Source organism: Triticum aestivum, chromosome 3D (genome assembly GCF_018294505.1).
Source record: "Triticum aestivum cultivar Chinese Spring chromosome 3D, IWGSC CS RefSeq v2.1, whole genome shotgun sequence".
Taxonomy (NCBI): domain Eukaryota; kingdom Viridiplantae; phylum Streptophyta; class Magnoliopsida; order Poales; family Poaceae; genus Triticum; species Triticum aestivum.
This window is the reverse complement of record NC_057802.1, coordinates 56,588,972-56,603,954: the sequence shown is the minus strand read 5'-3', so window position 1 is coordinate 56,603,954 and position 14,983 is coordinate 56,588,972.

Genomic DNA, 14,983 nt, shown 5'->3' with positions numbered 1-14,983 from the left:
ACACCGGTGACGGAATCGGTGGTCCAGGGGATCGGCGATGCCAACCGGGCTTCTGCGATTTTTTCCGTACCATTGTCGAGTGCCCAGCCCTCAGCGTCGACTGCACAGATTCCAGCCGATCCACCGTCTTCACTCTTCATTGCGCATCATGTCCCAGAGGACCAAGTGGGTGCTGCCAAGGAAGCTATACGCCAGGCAGGCATCATGATGGAGCAAATGAAAGTGGTTCGGGAGGCTAGTCAAGCTGCTTATGACGCCAGCTCAGCCCTCCAGACCAACGTCCAGGTTGGTTGATTTCCAACTGATCTTTTAGCTTGTCGCTTGTTCTGTTAGGATATGCTACCTGGAAAACTTTCTTGTGCATCTATCTGTCAATCTGAACATTTGCATCCATACACCCACTGGGTGTTTATTTTGTGCTGAGTAATTTCTCCGATTGAATCGACTAGGTTATGTCGATTGTAACTTTAGACAAGCGGGGGCACGCAGAGTGCACCCACTGGGTGTAGTCCCCGAGGCCGCCGTCGAATGTGTGATTCGGCGGAGGTCTTGATAAAAAATATCTTGCTCTTCAGTTCTTCCACTCGATCTGGGCGGACCATGTCGAGTGGAACCTGAACTAGTGGGGGCACGCTAAGTGCACCCACTGGGTGTAGTACCCGAGACCGCGGTCGACTGCGGGCAGTCGGTTGTGGTCTTAGAACAACTGTTGCATTCTTCTCTTTCTTTTTTTACTCGACCTGGACGGACCATGTCGAGTGGAAATTGGACCAGTGGGGGCACGCCAAGTGCACCCACTGGGTGTAGTCCCCGAGACTACTGTTGAATGTTTGATTCGGCAGTAGTCTTAGAACTTTTTGAATCTGTCACTCTATTGCTCTGAAGTAACAAATCTTCGCGTCTGTTGACTGACTATCCTCTGACCACACAAATCTTGTGAGCTTGGAGCTCGTTTTGCTGACCTGGAGCAGAAGCAGATTCAGCTTAATCTCGATCTGGAGTTGGCCAAGACAAACTTGGAGAAGGCCAAGGATGAAGCTGCCGGTATGAAAAACTTGTCGACTGATTCGTTCCTGAATTGGGTGTTATTTGCTTCTTCTGAACCGAGCGTTATTTCTTTCATAAACAATGAACCAGGCTCTGGCGAAGAAGGATATGGACCTTGCAGCTGCGTAGAAAGCAGCAGAAGATAAAACTGCACTCGCTGACCAGAAGCTGGCTTCAGTCGGTAAACTGGAGGAAGAGAATGCCAAGCTGAAGACTGCTCTTGATGAAGCCAACAAGGAGGCGACTCGTCTGAAGAAGGACAAGAGTACCTCGACCGACAAAGTGGAAGACATCACCCGCAAGAGAGATGAGTTGGAGAATTATCTGGGAGGGCTTGCCAAGAAGCTATTCGTGATGCTTGAAGGTACTTTTCTTTATCCGACTGTCCTCGTGCCGTCGATTCGTTGTATAGCTGTTGATTCATTGTTTTACTGCGTGTGCAGAATTCTGCCAGAACTTTGAGGAAGAGACTGGGCGAATTGGAACGAGTTTGGACCCCATCCTCTCTCCTGTAAAGGACGAAGCTGCCATGAATGTGCTCCGACTGGAATCCCGTGTTGTTGGCGTTGTTGACTACCTGGCTCGGCAGAAGGTTGTGGTGTCGCGAATCGACACAACACTCTGGCCAAGGGTGACGCTCCAAAATGACCTCGAGTCTCTGATGACTCGACTCAATGAAATCCCTGGTCGAGTGCAAGAATGGAAGAAGTCTTCTGCCCGGTGTGGTGCTGATGTTGCTCTATCTCTGGTTCGCATCCACTGCAAGGAAGCCAGAGAAGAGAAGCTAGCGGTGATTAAAGTTGCCAACACCAAGAGGCTTGACTTCCGTTCCTTCATGGAAACTTTTATCGCTGCTGCCACTCGAATTGCGGATGGAAATGACTTGGATGAGTTTGTCGAGCCTGCCAGTCCTCCTCCTTCGGAGTGAACAAACTTTTATGATCCGATTAAATTTGCCTCGGTATGCCGAGTGGTTTTTGTAACCGTTAAACTCCTTTGGGTCTGATGCCCGAGTACTTTAATCCGTGGTTTAGAACTTCCTGGGATTTGCCTTTAAACTTGGCCTTTCTTTGAATATGCTTGTGTTTGCCTTCGTGTGGAACTTGTTTCTTCACTCGGAACAGTCTTTTATGTTTACGACGCAATTCTTAGGAGAGGGTCACAGGTGACCTGCGCCTCGTCATCCTTGCAGATCGGGATGCAGCTCAGAGGTGCAGGTTGCAGTCGACTTGCACCTCGTCATCCTTGTGGATTGGGATGGAGCGCACCTTGTATTTATGGCACAGCTCTGAGGAGAAGGTCATAGTTGACCTGCACCTCATCATCCTTGCGGTTTAGGATGGAGCGTGTAGCCAAGTCTTCGAGAGAGAAGGTTGTTCTTCACTCGGAACGTGTTTTGAACTTAGGCGAGTACTGGACTGCAGCTAAGCCTCCGAGTGAGAGGGTTGCTCTTCACTCGGTGGGATTTCTTTGAACTTAGGCGAGTACTGGACTGCAGCTAAGCCCCCGAGTGAGAGGGTTGCTCTTCACTCGGTGGGATTTCTTTGAACTTAGGCGAGTACTGGACTGCAACTAAGCCCCCGAGTGAGAGGGTTGCTCTTCACTCGGTGGGATTTCTTTGAACTTAGGCGAGTACTAGACTGCAGCTAAGCCCCCTAGTGAGAGGGTTGCTCTTCACTCGGTGGGATTTCTTTGAACTTAGGCGAGTACTGGACTGCAGCTAAGCCCCCGAGTGAGAGGGTTTCTCTTCACTCAGTGGGACTTCTTTGAACTTAGGCGAGTACTGGACTGCAGCTAAGCCCCCGAGTGAGAGGGTTGATCTTCACTCGGTGGGATTTCTTTGAACTTAGGCGAGTACTGGACTGCAGCTAAGCCCCCGAGTGAGAGGGTTTCTCTTCACTCGGTGGGACTTCTTTGAACTTAGGCGAGTACTGGACTGCAGCTAAGCCCCCGAGTGAGAGGGTTGATCTTCACTCGGTGGGATTTCTTTGAACTTAGGCGGGTACTGGACTGCAGCTAAGCCCCTGAGTGAGAGGGTTGCTCTTCACTCGATGGGATTTCTTTGAACTTAGGCGAGTACTGGACTGCAGCTAAGCCCCCGAGTGAGAGGGTTGCTCTTCACTCTGTGGGATTTCTTTGAACTTAGGCGAGTACTGGACTGCAGCTAAGCCCCCGAGTGAGAGGGTTGCTCTTCACTCGGTGGGATTTCTTTGAACTTAGGCAAGTACTGGACTGCAGCTAAGCCCCCGAGTGAGAGGGTTGCTCTTCACTCGGTAGGATTTTTCGACCTGCACCTCACCATCCTTGCGGATTAGGATGGAGCATACATTGTATTTATGGCGCAGCTCTGAGGAGAAGGTCATAGTCGACCTGCACCTCGTCATCCTTGCGGTTTAGGATGGAGCGTGTAGCCAAGTCCCTGAGAGAGAAGATTGTTCTTCACTCGGAACGTGTTTTGAACTTAGGCGAGTACTGGACTGCAGCTAAGCCCTCGAGTGAGAGGGTTGTTCTTCAGTCGGTGGGATTTCTTTTGATCTTAGGCGAATACTGGACTGCAGCTAAGCCCCCGAGTGAGAGGGTTGCTCTTCACTCGGTGGGATTTCTTTTGATCTTAGGCGAGTACTGGACTGCAGCTAAGCCCCTGAGTGAGAGGGTTGCTCTTCACTCAGTGGGATGTCTTTTCATCTTAGGCGAAATGGATTCGTAGGTAAGCCCCCGAGTTAGAGGCTTGCTCTTCACTCGGTAGAAGTTTTTTCAAACTTAGGCAAAACGGATTCGCAGCTAAGCCACCGATTGAGAGGCTCTCTCTTCACTCCGTAGGATTTTTTTAAACTTAGGCGAAACGGATTCGCAGCTAAGCCACCCACTGGGGGGATTTCAAACATATGTATAGGTGACAACAATCATTTAGAAGACTGAAAAACTGTGTCTTTGATAATCAAACTAAAAAGGTATTTCTTATTACATCTCAATAGTCTGAGTGTTTAAGTATAAAAACGATGGAGTAACTCTGCATTCCAAGCGCGCGGCTCGTCTTTATTGTGCTCCACATTATAGAGGTGACACTCTCCATTGTGAAGCACCTTGGTGATGATGAAGGGACCTTCCCACGCAGGCGCAAGCTTGTGCGGTCGTTGCTGATCCACTCGGAGAACCAGGTCTCCCTCTTGAAATGCTCGACCTCTCACGTTTCTAGCGTGGAATCGACGAAGGTCTTGCTGATAAATGGTCGACCGGATTAGGGCCATCTCCCTTTCCTCTTCCAGAAGGTCAACAACATCTTGTCGAGCTTGTTCTGCTTCGGCTTCTGAGAAGAGTTCCACTCGGGGTGCGTTATGAAGTAACTCACTCGGAAGTACAGCTTCAGCCCCGTAGACTAAGAAGAACGGAGTTCGACCAGTCGACCGATTTGGAGTTGTTCTCAATCCCCAAAGTACTGATGGTAGCTCGTCCACCCAGGCACCTGCTGCATGCTTGAGGTCACGCATCAATCGGGGTTTCAGCCCTTTGAGGATCAAACTGTTTTCCCTTTCTGCTTGTCCATTCGACTGAGGGTGAGCGACTGAGGCATAGTCGACCCGAGTGCCTTGGGAAGCACAAAATGCTCTGAACTCTTCTGAATCAAAATTTGACCCATTATCTATGATGATGCTGTGCGGAACTCCATATCTGAATGTTAACTCCTTGATGAAGCTGACAACAGTACTTGCTTCGAGGTTTTTGATAGGTTTAGCTTCAATCCATTTAGTGAACTTGTCGACTGCTACAAGCACATGAGTGACGCCGCTCCTGCCAGTCCTGAGAGGTCCGACCATATCTAATCCCCAAACCGCAAATGGCCAGATGAGTGGAATTGTCTTCAAGGCTGAAGCAGGTTTATGGGACATGTTGGAGTAGAACTGGCAGCCCTCACACTTGTCGACTATCTCTTTTGCCATTTCGTTAGCATGTGGCCAATGAAACCCGGCTCGGTAAGCTTTGGCCACGATGGTCCGAGAGGACGCATGGTGACCACAAGTCCCCGAGTGGATATCATTGAGGATCATTCGGCCTTCTTCTGGCGTGATGCATTTCTGACTGACTCCAGTAACACTCTCTGTGTAAAGCTGACCGCCCATCACAGTAAAGGCTTTGGATCGACGGACGATCTGTCGAGCCTCCTCTTCATCCTGTGGAAGTTCTTTCCTGAGAATATACGCAATGTCAAATCCGGAATGACGACCAAAAATTCCATGATCAAGTCGACCACGGCTGGGACTTCAACTTCAGTCGGATCAGTAGGACTCTTGGGCTGTGGTGGCTCTTCTGTGAAGGGATCTTCTTGTATGTTAGGTGTATGAACATGCTCCAAAAACACATTGCTGGGAATGGGCTCCCTCTTGGACCCAATCTTTGCCAGGTCATTGGCTGCCTAGTTCTTTAGTCGGGGTATATGGTGCAACTCTAACCCTTCAAACTTATTTTCCAATTTCCTCACTACAGTGCAATAACCAGTCATAGCTGGACTCCTCACGTCCCATTCCTTCATCACTTGATTGACTACCAAATCCGAGTCGCCATAGACCATTAGGCGCCGGACGCCGAGTGAAATGGCCATACGCAACCCATACAAAAGTGCCTCATATTCAGCTTCATTATTGGAGGAGTCAAAGTGAATCTGGAGAACATAACTGAGCTTGTCGCCTCGTGGAGATACCAGGACTAACCCAGCACCTGAACCATTCAACATCTTGGACCCGTCGAAAAACATAGTCCAATGTTCCGACTGAATCTGAGTCGTCAGCTGCTGTTCAATCCACTTGACGAGAAAATCTGCTATTGCCTGAGATTTGATTGCTTTCTTTGCCTCAAACTTGATATCCAACGGGAGGAGTTCAATCGCCCATTTAGCCACTCGACCAGTTGCATCTCTGTTATTCAATATTTCTGACAATGGAGCGTCGCTGACGACTGTAATTGAAAGATCTGAGAAGTAATGTGCAACCTTCTTTGTGGTCAAGTAAATCCCATAGACAAGCTTCTGATAATGTGGATATCTCTGCTTGCATGGGGTTAAGACTTCTGAAATATAGTACACTGGGCGTTGAACCTTGTATGCCTTGCCTTCTTCTTCCCGCTCAACCGTGAGTACTGTACTGACAACTTGTCCAGTGGCTGCAATATAAAGCAGTAAAGGCTCTTTGCTGATTGGAGCAGCGAGCACCGGCTGGGTGGAAAGCAGGGTTTTAAGCTCGACAACCGCTGCGTCAGCTTCAGGAGTCCACTCGAACTTGTCAGATTTCTTCATCAGTCGGTAAAGAGGCAATGCCTTTTCACCGAGATGAGAGATGAATTGACTCAAAGCGACCAAGCAACCAGTAAGTTTCTGAACGTCGTGCACACGCACGGGGCATTTCATTCGGAGGATTGCACCAACCTTCTCCTGGTTAGCATCGATTCCACGTTTGGAAATGAGGAAACCGAGCAACTTTCCACCTGGAACTCCAAATGTACACTTCGACGGGTTGAGCTTGATATCATATCTCCTCAGATTGGCAAAGGTTTCAGCGAGGTCAGTCAGCAGGTCGGAACCTTTGCGTGACTTAACTACGATATCATCCATGTATGCTTCCACATTCCGATTGATTTGAGTGAGCAGGCACTTCTGTATCATGCGGATGAATGTGGCACCTGCGTTCTTGAGACCAAAGGGCATGGTGACATAGCAAAAGCACCCGAACGGGGTGATAAAAGCTGTTTTTATTTGATCGGGTTCATACAGTCGGATCGGATGGTACCTGGAATATGCATCCAGGAAAGCCAACTGCTCACATCCCGCAGTCGAGTCGACTGTCTGATCAATGCGAGCAAGAGGGAAGTGATCCTTCGGGCAGGCCCGATTGATATGCTTGAAGTCGATACACATACGGAGTGAATCATCTTTCTTAGGAACCATCACGACATTGGCGAGCCACTCGGAGTGGTAAATCTCTCGGATGAACTCAGCTGCCAGAAGCCGAGCTACTTCCTCGCCACTTGCCTTTCTCTTCTAGACGACGGACCACCAGAGATGCTCCTTGACCGGTTTTTACCTTTGGGTCGACTCGCAAACAGTGCTCAGCCAGCTCCCTGGGTACACCTGGCATGTCAGAAGGTTTCCATGCAAAGATGTCCCAGTTCTCACGGAGGAACTGGATCAGCGCTTCTTCCTATTTGCTGTTGAGCATCGTTGAAATATGAGTCGGTGCAGCATTGGGATCGGTCGGGTGAATATGAACTGACTTTGTTTCACCGGACGACTGAAATGCGGACTCTGAGATAGGCTTCTTAGCCCAGAGCAACTCACTCGGATCAACATTCTTCTGATATTCCTGCATTTCAACTGCTGCCATCTGTTCATCAGCAATTTTTGAGCCCTTCTGAAGGCACTCCTCTGCTTTCTGCCGATTACCAGTAACTGTGATCACACCTCTGGGACCAGGCATCGTCAACTTAAGATAGACGTAACATGGTCGAGCCATGAAACGAGCATATGTTGGCTTGCCCAGAATAGCATGATAAGCACTTTGAAAATCTACCACTTCAAACGTCAACTTTTCCTTACGGTAATTCTTCGAATCACCGAAAACCACGTCAAGAGTTATCTGGCCGAGTGATTCAGCCTTCTTTCCAGGGATGACGCTGTGAAAGCTCATGTTGCTCTCACTAAGTTTGGACATCGGAATGCCCATCCCCTTTAGAGTTTCAGCGTAAAGAATATTCAGACCACTGCCGCCATCCATCAACACTTTGGTCAGTCGAGTGCCTCCAACCACTAGGTCGACTACCAGTGCTGGCCGCCCTGGAGTGGCAACGCGCACCGGGTGATCAGACTGGTCGAATGTGATCGCAGTTTGCGACCACTTCAAATACGTCGTCGTTGCCGGGGCAACCATGTTCACTTCTCTGTTTATCACTTTCAGTCGACTTTTGCTCTCAACATCAGCAAAAATCACCAGGGTGGGATTGACATTGGGGAAACTGTCATCTTCCTCTTTGTCCTCGTCCTTATCAGACTCCTTCTCCTTCTCACTGGGTTGTTTCTCTCGGAATTGCTGGATAAGGACTCGACACTCTCGAGTGGTGTGCTTGGGATAAATCAGGTTTGCCTCTTCGTCTTTCTTGGTGTGAATGTGACATGGCAAATCTAACACATCATTTCCTACTTGATCTTTCACTTTCTTGGGGGTCCAGGGCCCCTTGGGTTTCCCTTTAATCTTTCCTTGGATCACTGCCGCAGTTTCACCAGGTCCTGCAGGCTCAGCTTTACGCTTCTGTTTCCGATTGGAATTGCCTCCACCGGTGTCCTGACCGACTGGTTTGCTCTTTCCACTGCGGAGTCGATCTTCTTCTTCTCCATTAGCATACCGAGTGGCTATTTCCATCATCCGAGTCAGAGACATATCTCCTGTCCGACCGAATTTCAGGTTAAGCTCTCGATACCTAATGCCTTCCTTGAAGGCACAAACTGCTTGATGCTGAGATATATTTTCCACTGTGTGATGCAAAGTGGTCCACCTCTGAATGTAATCTCCTAGAGTCTCATTCGGGTTTTGCATGCAATGCTGCAATTCTGTCAGTCCCGCTGGCCGTTTGCAAGTTCCCTCAAAGGTTCTGACGAACACTTGGGCAAGTTCCTCCCAACTGAATATACTGCCTGGGTCAATTGATTCAACCATGCTCTGGCCGAACCTTCCAACATCAGAGGAAGATGCTTCATGGCCACTTCATCATTGCCACCACCAATCTGCATAGCCACTCGGTAATCCTCAAGCGAAGTGTCGGGCTTGGACTCACCAGTGAACTTGCTAACTCCAGTCGCCAACCTGAAGTTGGGAGGAATCTCTATAGCCCTGATGGCTCTGCTGAAACATTCACTACAAAAAAAACACTTCCGTGATGATACGTGGTTGTCACAGTAGGTCGCGTTTTCTGTCATGCATGTACATCCATGACAAATTTATGACAGAATCAAGATAGTCATACCTGTGCTGTCGTAGAAGTGTTCCATGACATTGCCAAAATTATCATCACGGAAGTGTCCACTTCCATGACGATAAATCGCGCGTCACAGAAGTGCTTTCGTCAAGGGTGACCGACACGTGGCATCCACCGTAACAGAATGCCGTTAAGCTATCAGGTCGGATTTTGGATCCGATAACCCGTTAACAGCCACGACCAATGCCGATTTTCCACGTGTAAAATTCTCATTGGCTGACGGATCCACGCGTCAGCTCCGCGTTAGCACAGGTGTCACTCATCCAACGGTCGAGATTGGCCTATGATATGTTGACACGTGGACCGGCCCAAAAGTGGCCCACAAAGTTTAAATGGGCCCGCCCAACCGAAGGCCCATAAGATTTAGCGGACCATAATGGGCCGGCCCAGCTAAAGGCCCACAAAATTTAGCGGACCATAATGGGCCGGCCCAGCTAAAGGCCCACATGATTTTGCAGACCATAATGGGCCGACCCAGCTAAAGGCCCACAAGATTTTGCGGACCACAATGGGCCGGCCCAGCTAAAGGCCCACAAGATTCTGTAGACCATAATGGGCCGGCCCAGCTAAAGGCCCAACATTCTCTGTCAAATCGGCCCGTCAACAGCCTGTCCTAAACTTGTCATCAATGCGGCCCATGGTCACTTCTGGCCCATTAACAGCCCGCTAAGTAATTATGCCGAATTACGGCCCGGTGTATTTCCGGCCTGTTAAAGGTCCGGCTTCATTTGGGCCCATTTACAGGCCATCAAAACTTTTGGCCCATAAACGACCGTGAAGGATTTGGGTCATATTCGACCATGTCTGACACTCGGCCTGTTAGAGGCCCACTATAGCTTTGGGCCACTTTCGGCCTGTTGTCATTTTCGGCATGTTAACGCCGGACGTAAACCATGGGCCATATGTGGCCCAACGTCATATCGGGCCCATTAATGGCCCATATAAAAAGGACGATAATCTAGCCCGACCGAAGTTCCGGCCTGTTAAAGGCCCGTGTATTAGGTCGGCGCACTTACGGCCCGTCCGAATTTTGGCCTGTCAAAGATCCGCATCGTAAATGGGCCACCATTTCGGCCTGCTAAGTCCTGTGGGTTATTTGGCACAATCAGGGCCCAATCTCACTTTCGGTCTATTAAAGGCCCATGTTTTTCATGGGCTCGAGATATTTACACATGTAAACAGCCTATTTTAACTAAGGGCCCAAGTTATGTTTAGGCCTGTTAAAGGCCCACTATGGGCACAGGCCTACCAGAAAAATATGAAAGCTTATGCTGATTTATGCCCAGATCTTTTTAGTGGGCTACATGCCAATTTTGCCCCGTAATCGTTTTTAGCCCAATTGGAATGGGCCCGACGAATGTTGGCATGTTGGGCTCCTACGAAGTTTTCGGCCGAATACATTACTAAGATAAACCTACACTATACAAAAATAGCATCATAATTACTGCAGCCTGAGGCAGCATCATACATGTTGTATCACAACAAAATAAATTCCAACCATACAACAAAAGGCCTGTTGGCATAAAGTTTACAGTCCTTCCAGATAAAAGGACCATCAGATGTATAGAAGCACAGATCATTTGACCTGAGTGCTAATATTTCAGGCTGTAGAATCCGATGGAGCAGCACGATCTCCACCTTTTTCCGCCATTGCTCTTGAACAACGAAGCGAATGTCTGATAGTCTGGTTTCAAAACCATTCATATCTTGACGACATTTCTCAACCACTATTCTTGTTTCCGAAACAACGTCCATTAGGGATTGGACTTGTGTCTGGAGCACAGATATATCACTCTGTCTAGCAGGAAGATTTTGTTCAGTAGGCGATTTGGACGAGGTTACCTTGAAAACCAACCCAGAATTACGCAGGAAGGTGCTTTTTGCACTGTTAGTGGAGAGATACTGATGCACTGCAGCAAGAGGTGACATTGTGCCTGTAGTAGCCTCGTCACCTTCAGGTGGTTGTGGTTGTTCAATCATTTGTTCCATAGCTTCCTGAAAGTTTGAACTTGTAGATTAGTGTACCAGATAAGTTACTAATGAGACAAAAACAAACAAAGTAGGTTAAACGTTTATACATAACTTATTTTGGTGAACTACTATAATACATTAGCATGTATTGTAGTGCCAACTACATAATAAAATCACTTTCGGAACATATGTTCATGTAGCATGCCTACTGTATTGTCTATCTCCTCACATTCGTTGACATCTAAGGATAAAGAGACATGGTTTAAAGTAGGATGAACATAGTATGACATCATTCATATCATGGGCAAACAGATATAAAACAAACAAGATATTTTATCATTGTGTGCGCACGTGAACATAACAACTAGATTACAGATCAAGACCAAAAGAATATCCTTCATCTCTTTTAAACCATGTAAGGTGAAATGATACGTTAAGACAACTGTGAATAAAAGTGAACAGAGTAACTGACATTGGCTGCAAACCAAGTAGTTAAATGAACACATCACAGTACCAATCAGTTCAAGGCAGGAGGAGTAAGGACTTACAACAGCGGCTTGAACTGGTGTGCTCATGCCCTTCATCTTGCTGGTGTGGCAATCCTTGAAGATTTGCACTGCATTCGGTTCAGGTTCTTTTTGGTCTGCACGGGCTTTCCTCTGTATTTGGAACAAGTCAATATAGATACGATAATATGGCACACAAAAAAGAAGGAAGTAGCAGCTATTTACAAGAGCCTCGCAGTGTGCAATATAGCTACGAGATCCTGTTGTCTGTTGGAATTTCACTTTAGAACGGTTGGTTTTGTTCTTCAAACAGTTAGCCTAGAAGAAGATACACTTGTAAGGCACATACATAAATACAAGTTCAATATGTGGTCTGATCAAATACATATAGCATACCTGATACTTTGGATCAGACCAGTGTTTAACAAGGGCTGTCTAGTCTTCATCTGTAATATATTCCACTGGAGATGTTTGGGTGATTTCATTGTTAGCCTTGCCTTCAAAGTGAGATTTTCTAAGGTGGTACCGATACTGTCGCAGAGCAGACTGAAAAACATAAGTGCATGCTTGTTTAGTTGCATCATCTTTCGGATCCAACTTGAATCTCATATGTTGAAAAAAGAATGTGAGTCTTATTAGGAGGAAGCTAGAAAGTATGGGACAGAGCAAGAAAATATTACTAATTGCGATGAATAACATTACTTACGGATAAATGGTCAAGGAAGGTGTTAAACTGGGTATTGTCTTTCTCATTCCTGTACTGGATCCACGTTGGGAGGATACGTGCATGACACCTAACGGCAACGGCTGCCTCTGATACTAACTTGGCTGACTCTGTAGCATCACGTGGCCTTTTTAAACCTACCTCAAAATGGATCTCCATTCTTCCTCCTTTAGATTTTGTTAATCTGTCAAGCATTATCCCTGATGTCTGTTTCCGCTTGCGCCGTGGTGCTAGTTCAACAACGAATATGGAAAGTGTTAGTGTACATCAAACTGTGAGAGTACATATAAAGGAGCATGCAACTGCAACTTGACTCGGTAAGGTACCATCTTGGTGTTGATGCTCATGAGGTTCATCTGATCTTGCCAAGTCCTGTTGTGTCAGCAGTGCTTCAGAAGTAGTGTTAGGTGTGAAGGCAGCTTGGGAACTGGCCAGTTCCGGAGCAAACGAACGAGTAACTGGTTGAGATGCTGGTACAGTTGAAGCGGATGCTGCAGCTGGTGGAGCAGGTGATACTGTGTTTGTAGATTTAGCCGGTGGACTTGGACCTTCTACTGCACTATAAGTACCAGCAGAATCTCGACGGCAGAACCTTTTCCGTTTCACCCGACGAGTAACAGCACTCCCTACTATATTATTTTCTTGCTCTTTTTTGACTTTGCCATGTCAAGCTGTACCCACAACACAAAAGAATAAAATCACTCTTCAGAACTCATTGATGCATGATACAGACAAGCAATACTTTGATGTAAGAAAACCGTATGAGGATGGAATATGTAAGAAAAACATGACGGCATGACATATTCACAGCTATGATGTGCAAACTAAGCAGAAGGATTTTCAAGAAAATAGAAGTAATGCAAGCTAGACACCATATGAAAGATGCAACCAATATTACTCTGCCAAGTTAAAAGTGTCTTGTCATAAGTGGCAATTCGAAAAATTAGAAGCAGTACAACATAGAAATCAATGCAAGATGCAACCACTATCAAACTGCCATGTTAAAAGCGTCCAATCATGAGTGACTGATGCGGGATACACAACAGCAGTACTTTGATGTAAGAACATGGTATGATAGATAGATGCAGTGTATTCTAGACATAGAAAGCCATGTCATATGCACATGTATAACATATAAACTCAGCAGGTGCAATTTAATCAAAATAGAAGAAATACAGGCTAGACAACATATGCAACATGAAACCAATTATCACACTGTCAACTTAGAGCAAGCACCTGCGATGGTGGAGTACGGGAGATGAACTCATCATGTAGACTTGGGACTTCAACTTCATTAGCAGTAGCTGTGGCAAATCTAGATAGTCTCTGTTTGCGTCGGTGCGGAGGACCACCAACATCCCCTAACTTACTCTTTTCCTTCCTATTTTATGATATTGCCTTATGAAGTCAAAACCACAAGAAGATGAATAAAATTAGCTCTGCATAACTGGTTGATGCATGATACAGACGAACACTACTTTGATGTAAGGCAAGCGCAGGATAGGAGGATGGAATATATACAAAAAAAGACAACGTTTCATATTCACACGTACGATAGGAGGATGGAATATGTATGAAAAAACAGTAAGCGGAAGGCATTTCAACAAAATTAGAAGAAATGAAAGCTAGGCACCATATGAACATGCAACCAATATCACTCTATCAGGTAAAAAGTGTCTCGTTGTAAGTGCCATTTCAAGAAATTAGAAGCAGTCCAAGCTAGAAGACAATGCAAGATGCAACCTACATCACAGTCCCAAGTTAAATGTGTCTTATGGGTAAGTGATCATTGCAGGTATAAGTTGTAAGCTACGCAGATGCAATTCAACATAATCAGAAGCAATACAAACTAGACTTCATACGGAAAACGCAACCACGTATAACAGTTCCAAGTAAGAGCAAGCACCTGTGATGGTGGAGTAGGGGAGATGTGCTCATCATGTACACGTATATTCTAGAAACAGGAACACGTGTCATATTCACAGGCATTATGTGTAAAGTAAGCAGATGCAATTCAATTTAGAAGCAATACAAGTTAGGCATCATACGCAACATGCAACCACATATAATAGTGTCAAGTTAGAGCAAGCACCTGTGATGGTGGAGTAGGGGAGATGTGCTCATCATCTATACAGCTACGTTGACTGTCCAGCCATGTGTTGTCTTGCGAATCTTGTTGGGAGGATGGCGGAGTAGAATCTGTAGAGACCCCCTGTTTGAGTTGCTCCGAAGGACCACCATCATCCACTGCAGGACTAATTTCCTTCAGCTATAATGATTTTGTATTGTGAAGTCAAACCGATAAGAAAAAGGAATAAAATTCGCTCTTCAGAACTCATTCATGCATGATACTGACGAACACTACTCGGATGAAAGGCAAACACATGATGCGAGGATGGAAATAATATGAAAAACAGGATGGTGTGACATATTCACACCTATGATGTGGTAACTAAGCAGAAGGCATTTCAACAAATTAGAAGCACTGCAAGCTAGACACCATATGAAAGATGCAACCAATATCACTCTGCCAAGTTCAAACTGTATGGCGTTTCAACAAATTAGAAGCAGTACATGCTAGAAATCATATGCAAGACACAACCAATATCACAGTGGCGACTTAAAGGTGCCTTATCATAAGTGACTGATGCGGGATATGCAAGAATAGTAGTCTGATGTAGAAACAGGAACACATGTCATATTCACAGGCATTATGTGT